The sequence below is a fragment of the Talpa occidentalis genome, unplaced genomic scaffold, assembly GCF_014898055.3.
Source record: "Talpa occidentalis isolate TD23 unplaced genomic scaffold, MPIMG_talOcc4v2.1 talOcc4.12, whole genome shotgun sequence".
Classification (NCBI taxonomy): Eukaryota; Metazoa; Chordata; class Mammalia; order Eulipotyphla; family Talpidae; genus Talpa; species Talpa occidentalis.
The window spans coordinates 98,936,360-98,946,646 of record NW_023601212.1 but is presented as its reverse complement, the minus strand read 5'-3'; positions in this window follow the sequence as shown (position 1 = coordinate 98,946,646).

Below are 10,287 nucleotides of genomic sequence, written 5' to 3'. Positions count from 1 at the left end.
TCTGTATTCCACGTGTGAGTGAAATCATCCAGCATCTTTCTCCTCCTGACTTATTTCTCCGAGCCCCATCCCCTCCAGCTCATTCTTGCTTCCCTGTTCCTCCACAGCATCTAATCTCTCTTCAGATGCTCACATAATAAAAATGGTGTCGCTGATTGTGTGCACGCTGATAAATGAGAATTTATCACTGAGCCAAGCATGCCTTTTAGGATGCACTTTCTCCCAAGATCTGGGTGGGATTTCTTACCCTACTAGGGGTGACCACACTCACTCTCCAAGGAGACCTGCATGGGTTAAAATCAAGAATCCCCTACTAGATACAAAATATATTATTTTTCATTAAATACAACCACAAAACTGTCCTTTACCTAATATATTTCTCCAGAGTCCCTACTACGTTGTGAAGTCAGTGAGAAATAGTGGGAAGGTGACAAAGAGCAAAATAAAAAACTGGGAAAAGCCTTGGCTTGAACCAAAAAGATGTGTAGGTGTCCTGTCTGGCTGTCTCCCCTGAATTATCTCCATTTTTTTCTGTCTTTGAGCTATTTTACAGCTCTGTAAATTGTGGAAAACTGATAGCAATGCAAATGATTCTTGTTCATAGAAATGCAAATTCCACCCCATGGAATGCAATTGATTCTTGCCCTGTGGATATTGGCCGGGGTTGCCAGTTTTGTTTGTACATTTTTTCAACATTTCTGCTGCCTACATGTTTGCCTGCTCTATGGGTTCTCCTTTGAACCATTTGTCAACATCTTACTGGTTTCCTCATTAATGAAAGAGCTAAGTAAAAATTGTTGAGATGCATTCATCTTATATTTGCAAGAGCCACAATTTTACTGGTTTTCTATATTTGCCCCATAGCAGCACCATGTGGGCCTGCTGGAAGTTACGGCCTGAATAGACACGAGCCATGGCATCGCAGACAACTGCCCATCAGTAGGCTCTTAAGGGGCCCCAAAAGTCCAGAACAGGGGATCTGATAGTGTCTTCTTGATCAGAGTTTCCCATGACAGTGACACTTGAGCTGATCTAGGAGTTTACAAAGTACGTATAGGAGGAGAGAGAAATTCAGGAACAAGCTAGCCTGCCATGCCAGAGGCTCAAGATTATTTTCCCCAGAAGGAGATTTGTAGTCCTAGGGGAGAGTAGGCTTTGGACAATAATTCAGAGAAGCTGGAAGTTTTGGCAGCTGCCATTGTCTGTGCTTCATGATAAGAGAGTCTGCCAGTGAGCAATCTTCAATGGGCTGGGGCCAGGGGTTTGGAGAGATGGGAGCCCAGAACCTGGGGGTTGGTTACCTCTTTCCCGGGATGAATGTTCTAACCACTCACTTTGAAGATCAAACATTCTCCTTTGAAACGCAGTCACTCCAGGCCCTACTTGCGATGCCTCATTTTTGAAAAGTAGGACCATTAAAAGAGCAGGAATCTGCCTTTTCTCTGTGACCAGTGCGGCCTTTAAACCTATTTTTCATCAAAACTGTGGGCTTTTAATTAGCATCATTTCACAGTTCCCTGACTTTGTATTCTGCTCCCTGGTTTCAGGTTCATTCCTGTGCAGACACGGTTAAGGGAATGTCACCCTCGGGTGCCTGTCGTCCCTGTGCTGCATTGTGTCTGTACCACAGGTCATCTCAGTGTCTTTTCCAGATGACCCCATCTGGAACAGCAGCCCTGCCTCCCTCTCTACATTCTTACCCTGAAGGACTAGCAGTGGCCAGCTCTTGCCCAGTTCCAAGAAAATTTTAGCTGAGATCAAGGAGAGGGCAGAAAGGAGGGCGAAATACCAATTACGATGTCTCTTCTTGATCCTTAAGAACTAAAACAAAACTTCTCAATTGATTCCTGTCTGTATTTGGTGGAAAGTACTGCTATCTGAGGAAGCCACTCAGCTGATCGTACTTACTCAAAAGGAACACAACTCCAATGAAGAAATTCAAGTGAAGGTTTGACCGTTGGCACATATTGGCATGGAGTTGGCCTTAGGGGATGGGGGAGGGATCTCACAGCCCTAAAGAATCTCCTTCATAGATCACTTATGATGTTGCAAATTCTCTCTGTCAATTTCATTGGCCCATTGTTAAGTGGAGTTGCTTCTACATAACGTGGGTTTATGTGAGTTCAAAGGTTCGTTTGCCCAACTCAATATCTGTCTTCAAAATGTTCACCATTTGGTCTCTGCAGGTATTAACATCTACGTGTGCAGGAGACCAGCAGATCATTTATACCCTGGAAGATCCCCACTGATAGGAGACTATGTTGGTTTTATATTTGGCAATCACAATAATAACAGTATCCTACCTTTATGAAGCCCATGTGACAACCATCACACCAAATATTCACATGGATTAGTTCACTTATTCTACCCCAATGCCCTATGAGATTCCTTTTATAGACAGAAGTAGCACCAGAGAGGTTAGATGGTTTGTGCACAGCCACACCAAGACTGGTGTCCAGGATTCTGACCAAAGATGTCTGACTCCAGCATCCACTCTCTTAGGATGCAAGGAGTTTTTTTTCCTATGCACTCTCTTTGTAAGTTATGTGGTCAGTGCTATAGAGAGTGGCAATCTCTCACGTTGTTTTAAGCTCTGAAAACTGCTTCTCAACCCGTGAAGCAATTAACCTAAGGCTTTGGTTTCAACCCTGTCTGCAGAGTAGAATTACTCAGAGCTTAGAAAAATCCCTGCCTGGGCTTATCCCCCACGAGAAGACTCTCATTTACTTGCTCCAGGGTTGGGACCATGCTTCACCTCACTAAACAAAGATGGGAATGTTGGCTTCAAATCTTTGCATCAAAATTCTTGAACACCATTCCAGGGGCAGAGATGCATACTCCAGCTGGGATTTGGTGGTCGCACTGTGCGAGTTCACACACCTGGCACAGGGACCCCCTCCAGGCTCCCCTGTCACTGTTGTCTCTGTGTCTTCAGTGTTCTAGACACAGAAATGCTTATGGTGTCTGTCACGAGGGCACCGTGTTTCTGGTCTGTGTGTAGAACATACCCTCCTCCCATTCAGTGGATTCTGGCTCATCTGTTTCATCTATAAAAGTCTTTGTAAGATAAAAAAAAGAGAAGGCCATGTGAGGTCAGAAGCTCAGGGAGGAGTTCTGTGACATGAGCTGAGGACAACTGGACAAGGTGAGGAAGCAGATCCTCCTCTAGAGTTTCCAAAAGGAAGTAGCCCCATCCACACCTTGATCTTAGCTCTGATTTCAGACTCTGATCTCTGGAACTAGCAGATAAGAAACTTGTGTCATGTTAAGCTGCTAACTCTGTGGCATTCTACTGTAACAATAATAAGGAACTAATGCCACAGAGCACCATGCACCATGAGGAAGAGCTTAGGTCAAGAAGAACAGAACTCATTGTAGCGCTGTAAGCTAGGGGGGTGACCACAGTTTAAGGAAACTTGACTACAGCAGCAGAAGAGCAAGATCAGATCCTCTCACAGAAGCTGAGAGGAGAGGTGGTTATGGATGTGGATGTGGAAGGGGTGGTATCAAGTAGTGTGATCCACTATTTCCTTTGGCTAAGGGTTAAGGGGGTTCCCAAGGTGAATGATTTTCTATTTTTAGATGGATATGGTCCAGGCAAACCATCCAGGAAACTCCTGGGTTATGGGACTTACATTACTAAAATTGGGAACTTCCCAGGCCACCCTAGATGAATTGATCACCCTGATGAGAGGGGACTAAATTGGAGTTAGATGTGAGGACAGAGCCAACAGAACTTGCTGACTAATTTCGGGTGAGAGATGGAGGATCTGGATGGCCCTATATTTATTTGGGCATGGTGTTGTATGGATGGTGGTTCCATTTGGATCCTGAGGGAGATGAAGTGAAAAGCAAGCTAGTGGGAGTTAGAGGCCAACTGGGACTGGAACACCTTTGGGGAGCAGGACAATTGGGGCTGGCATTGGAGCTGGAACACCTTTGGGGAGCAGGACATCAACAAAACAGCAATCGGTGCCACTAAAATCAACTTATTCTACTTCACCATTTTGCTAAGCACCAGCCCTGCAGTTATTGTGTCCAGAGGCTATTTTTTCTTCATTTGAAAGAATCACAACAACAGTTACATCCTTACAAATTGAGTTTGTCTTCTAAGGTGTTTGCTAGAGCTTTACAAGAGGCTTAATCAGTTTCACATGAATTAATGATGGCTATCAAATGGGGGGGGAGCATGAATTCCAAATAAATACTTATTGCATAATTGAAGTTGCAAGAATCCACTATGAATAAAATATATTTGTATTTACAATGCATAAATATAATGGCGACTCTGTGGGGCGACACACGGCTTTTTGATAAGAACCCTGAACAGTGTTAAATTAGTAATAGGCTGAATACATTTCTTAATTATGTCACTGGCGTCCTCAGGAACACCATTTGCAATAAATTGAGTCGCATTTGTATGCATGCAGTTCAAGGAGAAAGTGCTGTATTTTGAAAATCCTAATGTACTCATGGGAGCTCAGGTTAATGTCATCGACTGCTGAAAATTAGTCCTTGGTTTCAGAGCTTGCAATTGTATTAAGACTTATCATGTACTCTTTTCATCAAGGTAATAATTACTATAGATTTACATATCCCGCCACAAGCAGAAACAAGGATCCTTCAGGGCTTTTTGAAATGGCAATCAGTTACAGGAGAGGAGCGAGCAGGAGATACATGTTTCTGTGTCTATAGATACAGAAACATACACACATATTCCTATGTTGTTCTGCTTTGAAAAGTAATTTTTGTTTATCAAAAAAGATCCTTAACAAGTGAAGATGAAAATCACAAAAAAAAAAGAAATATATTCATGCGGCGGGTTAAATAACGGTGGCCCCCAACCCCAGATATACTCAAGTCCTGACCCTCAAAACTATTGAATTTGGCCTTTTTTGGAGTCTTTGCAGGTGTCATTGGGTCCAGGATCTTGAGGAGCAGCGAAGAAGTCAATGACAGGTTCCCTGAGAGGAGAAAGTTTTGAAATTTGAGACACAGGTGAAGACTAGAGGTTCGACCCACTGACTCTGCAGAAACACTGCCCAATAGAACACAAATATGAGACACACAGAAGGTGACGTGAAGATGGGCAGAGGCTGGAGTGTGGGTTTACCAACCAAGGAACACCCCCAAGGACCACAGAAACTCCCAAAAGTCAGGAGAAAGGTACAGAGCAGATTCTGCCCTAAGCTTCCAAAAGGAGCTGGAGGAAATAACCCTTGACCTCTACATGAGACAGAGATGAGACACATGACGTAGAACTGTTACGAGTTATGTGTTGTGAGTAAAGAAATAAGGCACAGAGATATCGAGTTTTCAAAATGTAATCATAGAGTCTGTTTAATTATTGACCCTCGGTATAAAAGTGAATTCTGTGCAATGATTGACTCTTATGTAATAATTGACTCTCGTGTAATAATCAATTCTGTGCATTAACTATTTCTGTAATAATTGGCTGCAATAAGTGACTCGACTGCAATAATCCCCTCACTGTGTGACAAGTGGGTTTTGGTACAGCAATGAGCTCCCTCGGTCTCCACTGACTCCCCAACCACAGCCTCATCTCTGAAGACACTTGGACTAGCGTGGCTTAGAGTAATAGTCGAGCCATATTCCACTGCAGACAGAAAACCAACTCATGCAAGCCGCAGATGGGGAGAGGAAATGGAGGAGGAAGCCATTAGCTACCCGCTGGGAATACAGAGGCTAACTGTCCTCCGGCCTGACCGCCCATCTCTGGGGTCACCTAAGATCCCAGAGCTCTGAGTCCATAGATTTGGTGGAGGCCCCACCTTCCCACATACCACAGGATACATGAGCTGTTTCATTCTGAGAAGCACACGTTACCTGATCTGAGTCTCCTGAAGTCTTCTCTGCCAAAGCTGAGAAGGCAGTCGCTCTCAGTGGATGGACGTGGCTTTGGGGAAGCTAGCAGGTATCACACCTGCCCCTTGGGTGGACACGCCTGGGAAATGAAGACATGTGTTTGCCTGATTGCATTCTCTGCACCTCTGCCCCTGCACCAGTGATACCAAGGGACTTCTTTGTTATTTGAACCCATCGATGCCTTTGTTCTTCCTGCTCTGCTTGAGTTGAGTCTCTACTACTTGCAACTGTTAAAACATGTGTGGTTTATTTCATGTTAGTTTAGATTGAAAACATTTCTTGCCCTGGAAAGGAACATTTTACAATTGCTTAGGCCACTAGAACAGCTTAGTGGGGCTACCAAACCTGATCTAAAACAGACTAATACATACTTTCTCCCACACTTAGATTTTCATCAGATTCTGCTACAGTTGTTGAATGACCCATAAAATAGTAAACCAGACAATGCCTTCAAAATGCATGCTGAAAGCATGATTTTTTTAAAAGCTTAGGAAGAAAGTGGGACATTTTTCATGTCTCTGGCAGCTCCATTATGATGCATTTGGACATTTTTGATAAAATTATGAGGCATAAAAAGTTTGAAGCATTGAAGATTAATTTTCCTCCATAAATATATAGATCATAGTCAAATTCTATATGACTAGTTTTGCCCAGAGCAAAAAATATTTTCAGTGTAATTTCATAGCAATAAGGAAGCAGATGATGGGACAGCGGCATTGAAAAAGACTTTGGTGGATTGCAAGTGTCAGGTGAACATTTGCAACCTGATGAATCGAGCAGAAAGTGCTGTTAAAATGTAGGGCTTTGTTGTTTTAAAGTTAAAAAAAAAGTTCAGAGCCAGTACAGAAGTAAAATTAAAGTAAAAGAAAATAAATAACCCATATCTCTTGTGTTCTGTTTAAATATTAAAGTGTCGGCTGCAATTTTGAAATGACACAAAGAGGCTTGCAGGGTGAAAAAGTGCTTCATGGGCTGGGTTTCCAACGCTGTCTGAATCGTAATTTCATCTGTGGTTCGAGGTGCCTCGAGTCCTTCGGTCTCTCCTGGGTGGAGAGCAAGCACATCACACCTGGAGGCGTTTGCCTTTATTCTTCCAACTCCCTCCAGACTTGGTGGTCTTTCCTGGATCCCCATCTTAGGTGCCCAGTGGAGTGAAGTCACTCGTTCTAGCTGAAATTGTGATTCCTTCATGAGGCCCCAGGCTGCACTATTTGATTAAGTGTCTCACTCCGCATGGAATTCCCAAGGCCACATCACACACCTTCCCAGCCAAAACCATTCAATCTCTTGAGACTTCAAGACATGAACAAATGGTTGGCTATGGATGTGGGTATGTGAGTCTGTTGCAATCAACTCAGGAAGTTTCATGGACACGCCACCCCAGGTCCCCTGCTGGCTGCTCTCTGGCAGCCCTGTAGGGAGCTGATGAGGGAGGGGTCAAGGTGAGGGCAGATGGGAACTTGGCTCTTCTTGGAAGGTGGACCCAGTATAGGATTTCAAGAGCAGGACTTTGATAGACAAGCAGGAAAGGGGGAACTGACATGATAATAATAAAGTATGGAGCTAGAATCGAGAAGCCAACTTCCACTGGGTCTGAAGGCAGATATATAGAGCAGCGGCAGGACGAGGAGCACAGAGAAGGGCTGAGATGAGGCCGGGAGCAAGTAGGTGTCAGAAATAAATGAGGGGGCATCCAGGAGATGAGCACAAAATGGCCCGTGGCCTTTATTTACATGGAACTTATTTTTTGATATTGGCTCTCTCTTCCTTTCTTTAAGGAATTTTCCACCTTCATTTTGCAAAGTTCTCTGTGGGCAGAAGAGGGTTCCTTGATGTCGGCACTACAGACATTGAACCCAGATCATCTTTTATAGTGGGGTGGGGTCTGGGTTAAAGGCTGCCTCTTGTCCACTCTGGATGGTTAGTAGCCTCTGTGGCTCCAGACATCTGGAGGCAAACTCATCCCACTGAGAACTGAGAGCCATTGTCTAGAGTGTTGTCCAAGATCTAGACTCAGCCAGTCAAATATGTGCTCTCCAGGAAAAGAATCAAGGCAGTCTAGGAAGAGACATGGAGAAGTTTACGTCCCAACCCACAGTGACCCCAGCAGGGTCCACATCCAGCTATAGATCTCAGGGCTTTGCAGGGGATCTGGCTGTGTCAGGAAGAGTAGAGTTGGTGAGAAGTTAGTGTCAATGATGTCACCCAATGACTTCTGGGACTGGTCTTGGTGGCAACATAGGCCATCCAGCTTATTAAGTTGGTGATCTTTTAAGCCAAGTGACTGCATCTTTCTGGCAAACTTGCCATCCAGCCAAAGAGTATCTCAATGAATCCCTTTTGTGCTTAAATGAATCATATCCCATTTCTGTTGCTTAAAGTAATGACCATTCTGTTATGCCAGTTCTATTCTTTTCTAAAAAATAGGAGACCTAGGGATATTGAGAGAGGTTGATTAGAAGGACATGTTAGAAGGAGATTCTACTAACTGGATTCAGACCTAAGGACCCACAGATTTAGAATGAAATAAATAATGTCCCCAGCAAATTTCTCCCATGCCCCCTCAGAAAGCACACAAGAAAATGGTGCGCTGGCTGTCCCTACACCTCTTGCATGTGTCATTTGGAGGCTGAAGTCTGGGTTTGCAGCCAAGCATGTGTTGGCCGGGCAGTTTGGACACTCCAATCGCCTCATCTACAAGATGCCACAGGCTTCAGGTAGTCAAGATAATGTGTAGGGAAGCAGTGCAATGGCTCTATTGTTGTTGCCAGCTCACCATCCATTTCTCCTTTGTTTTTGTTAGATCATTCCATCCTACTCCTCCACCCCTTTAGGGGAATCACCTCCCTGTATGTGGTTTCATTGGGATGAGCCAACGTCCTGACTTCAAGAGTAGGCAATCGGCCGCAGCCTGCCAGTCAGCATCTTCTATCTCCTAGATCACAGCTCTGGCCTTGGATGTGGTCTCAGGGCTCAAGTTTGCCCAAGGAGCCAGTTTATGGATGCTTACCGGAGCAAGCAGGAAGAGGGGATGAGTATTTCCAGGACAGCTCCTGAGACTGCAATGCAAGCCCCGGGGTGTTTCATCCATCTTGCTGCTGGGAGGCAGGGTCCATCCTGGGATGGGAAGTTAAAGAGGAATGTGTATCTGAGAGAAGAAGGGAGTGGAATTCTGCCTTGATGTCAGGCATTTAGGCTTTGGATCCAGTTTACACTTCAGAAGGGCCCAGCTTGGAATTTCCAATGCATTCCCTTCTAGCTTAGGTTGGTGTGAGCTGAGCTTCTGTCTCTTGCAACAGCGGCTAAATGACATTACTCTGAGCACATGATGAGTGCAATAGAAACATGGGTACCAGCAATAGAACCATGATAAATGTTTGAAGAGCTAATCGTGACGATTGTTCTTTATTTTTTGTACTCAGCCTCTAGTGCAGAAGACATCAATAGGCATGCGTCGTGTTGGAATTCAATTGTACACAGCCTAGTCTCAGGATACAAGATGGATTTCCATTTGTCATGGCTGCAGATTTGGAGCAGTTAAAATTTTGGGGGAAGCGAGCCTCTTGGACGTTTACAGAGCACCCTTGAGCTTCTCAAACACTTGATAGCTCTCCAGCTCTGCAGGGATTAAGCTTTGCATGTCTGGGAAGGTTGTGATGCTTTTAGGAATGGAATGAGATGCAACAAAGGATACTGACCTGGTGGTGGACCCTGGAGCTCCGTCAGAACTCCCTCCCCTCAGCCTCGGCCACCAGGAACTCCCACATTATGTGTGGCACAGTGACTTTTAAAGTCACTGCTACGGGGTCTTCAGATCAATATTGTCCCCCTGTAGCATTTCCTCACATATGACATTAAAAAGACTAATCCCTTGGAGGGTTGTAAAGATTCTTCAGTGCAGAGCATATATTATGAATGTTTCATCATTATTCCTCAGGATTTATTTAACATTTTATTCTATCGTCCCTTTAGATTTTTGATTGATTACTAGGCAAATTAGATAAGAAAACTCTTTCAGTAAGAGAATCCCACGCAGCTTCCTAGCAGTGATGGTAAGAGTGAGGGAAGCCAGTGTTTATCCATCGCTTCTTGTGTCTGCAGCCACGGTAAGCTGCTGGCAGGCGGCTCTCCCCCGTGGGATAAGGCGTTGTTATCTCCATTTTACAGATGAGGGACTGAGGTTCAGAGAGTCCCTAAGTCGAGATCTGAGCCTCAGCCAGGGTCTGTTTCACCTCAAAGGCTGTTCTTCTCACACGCCACCTTCCCATCCTCTTAATCCCCGTAACATCATGGGGAGGTAGGGGTATGTTTATCACCATGTTGCACCAAGAGGCGAAGACATTTTCTGGCATGCAGCTAGGAAGAAAAGAGATCATCTAGATCACAGATGGCCAGGTCCAC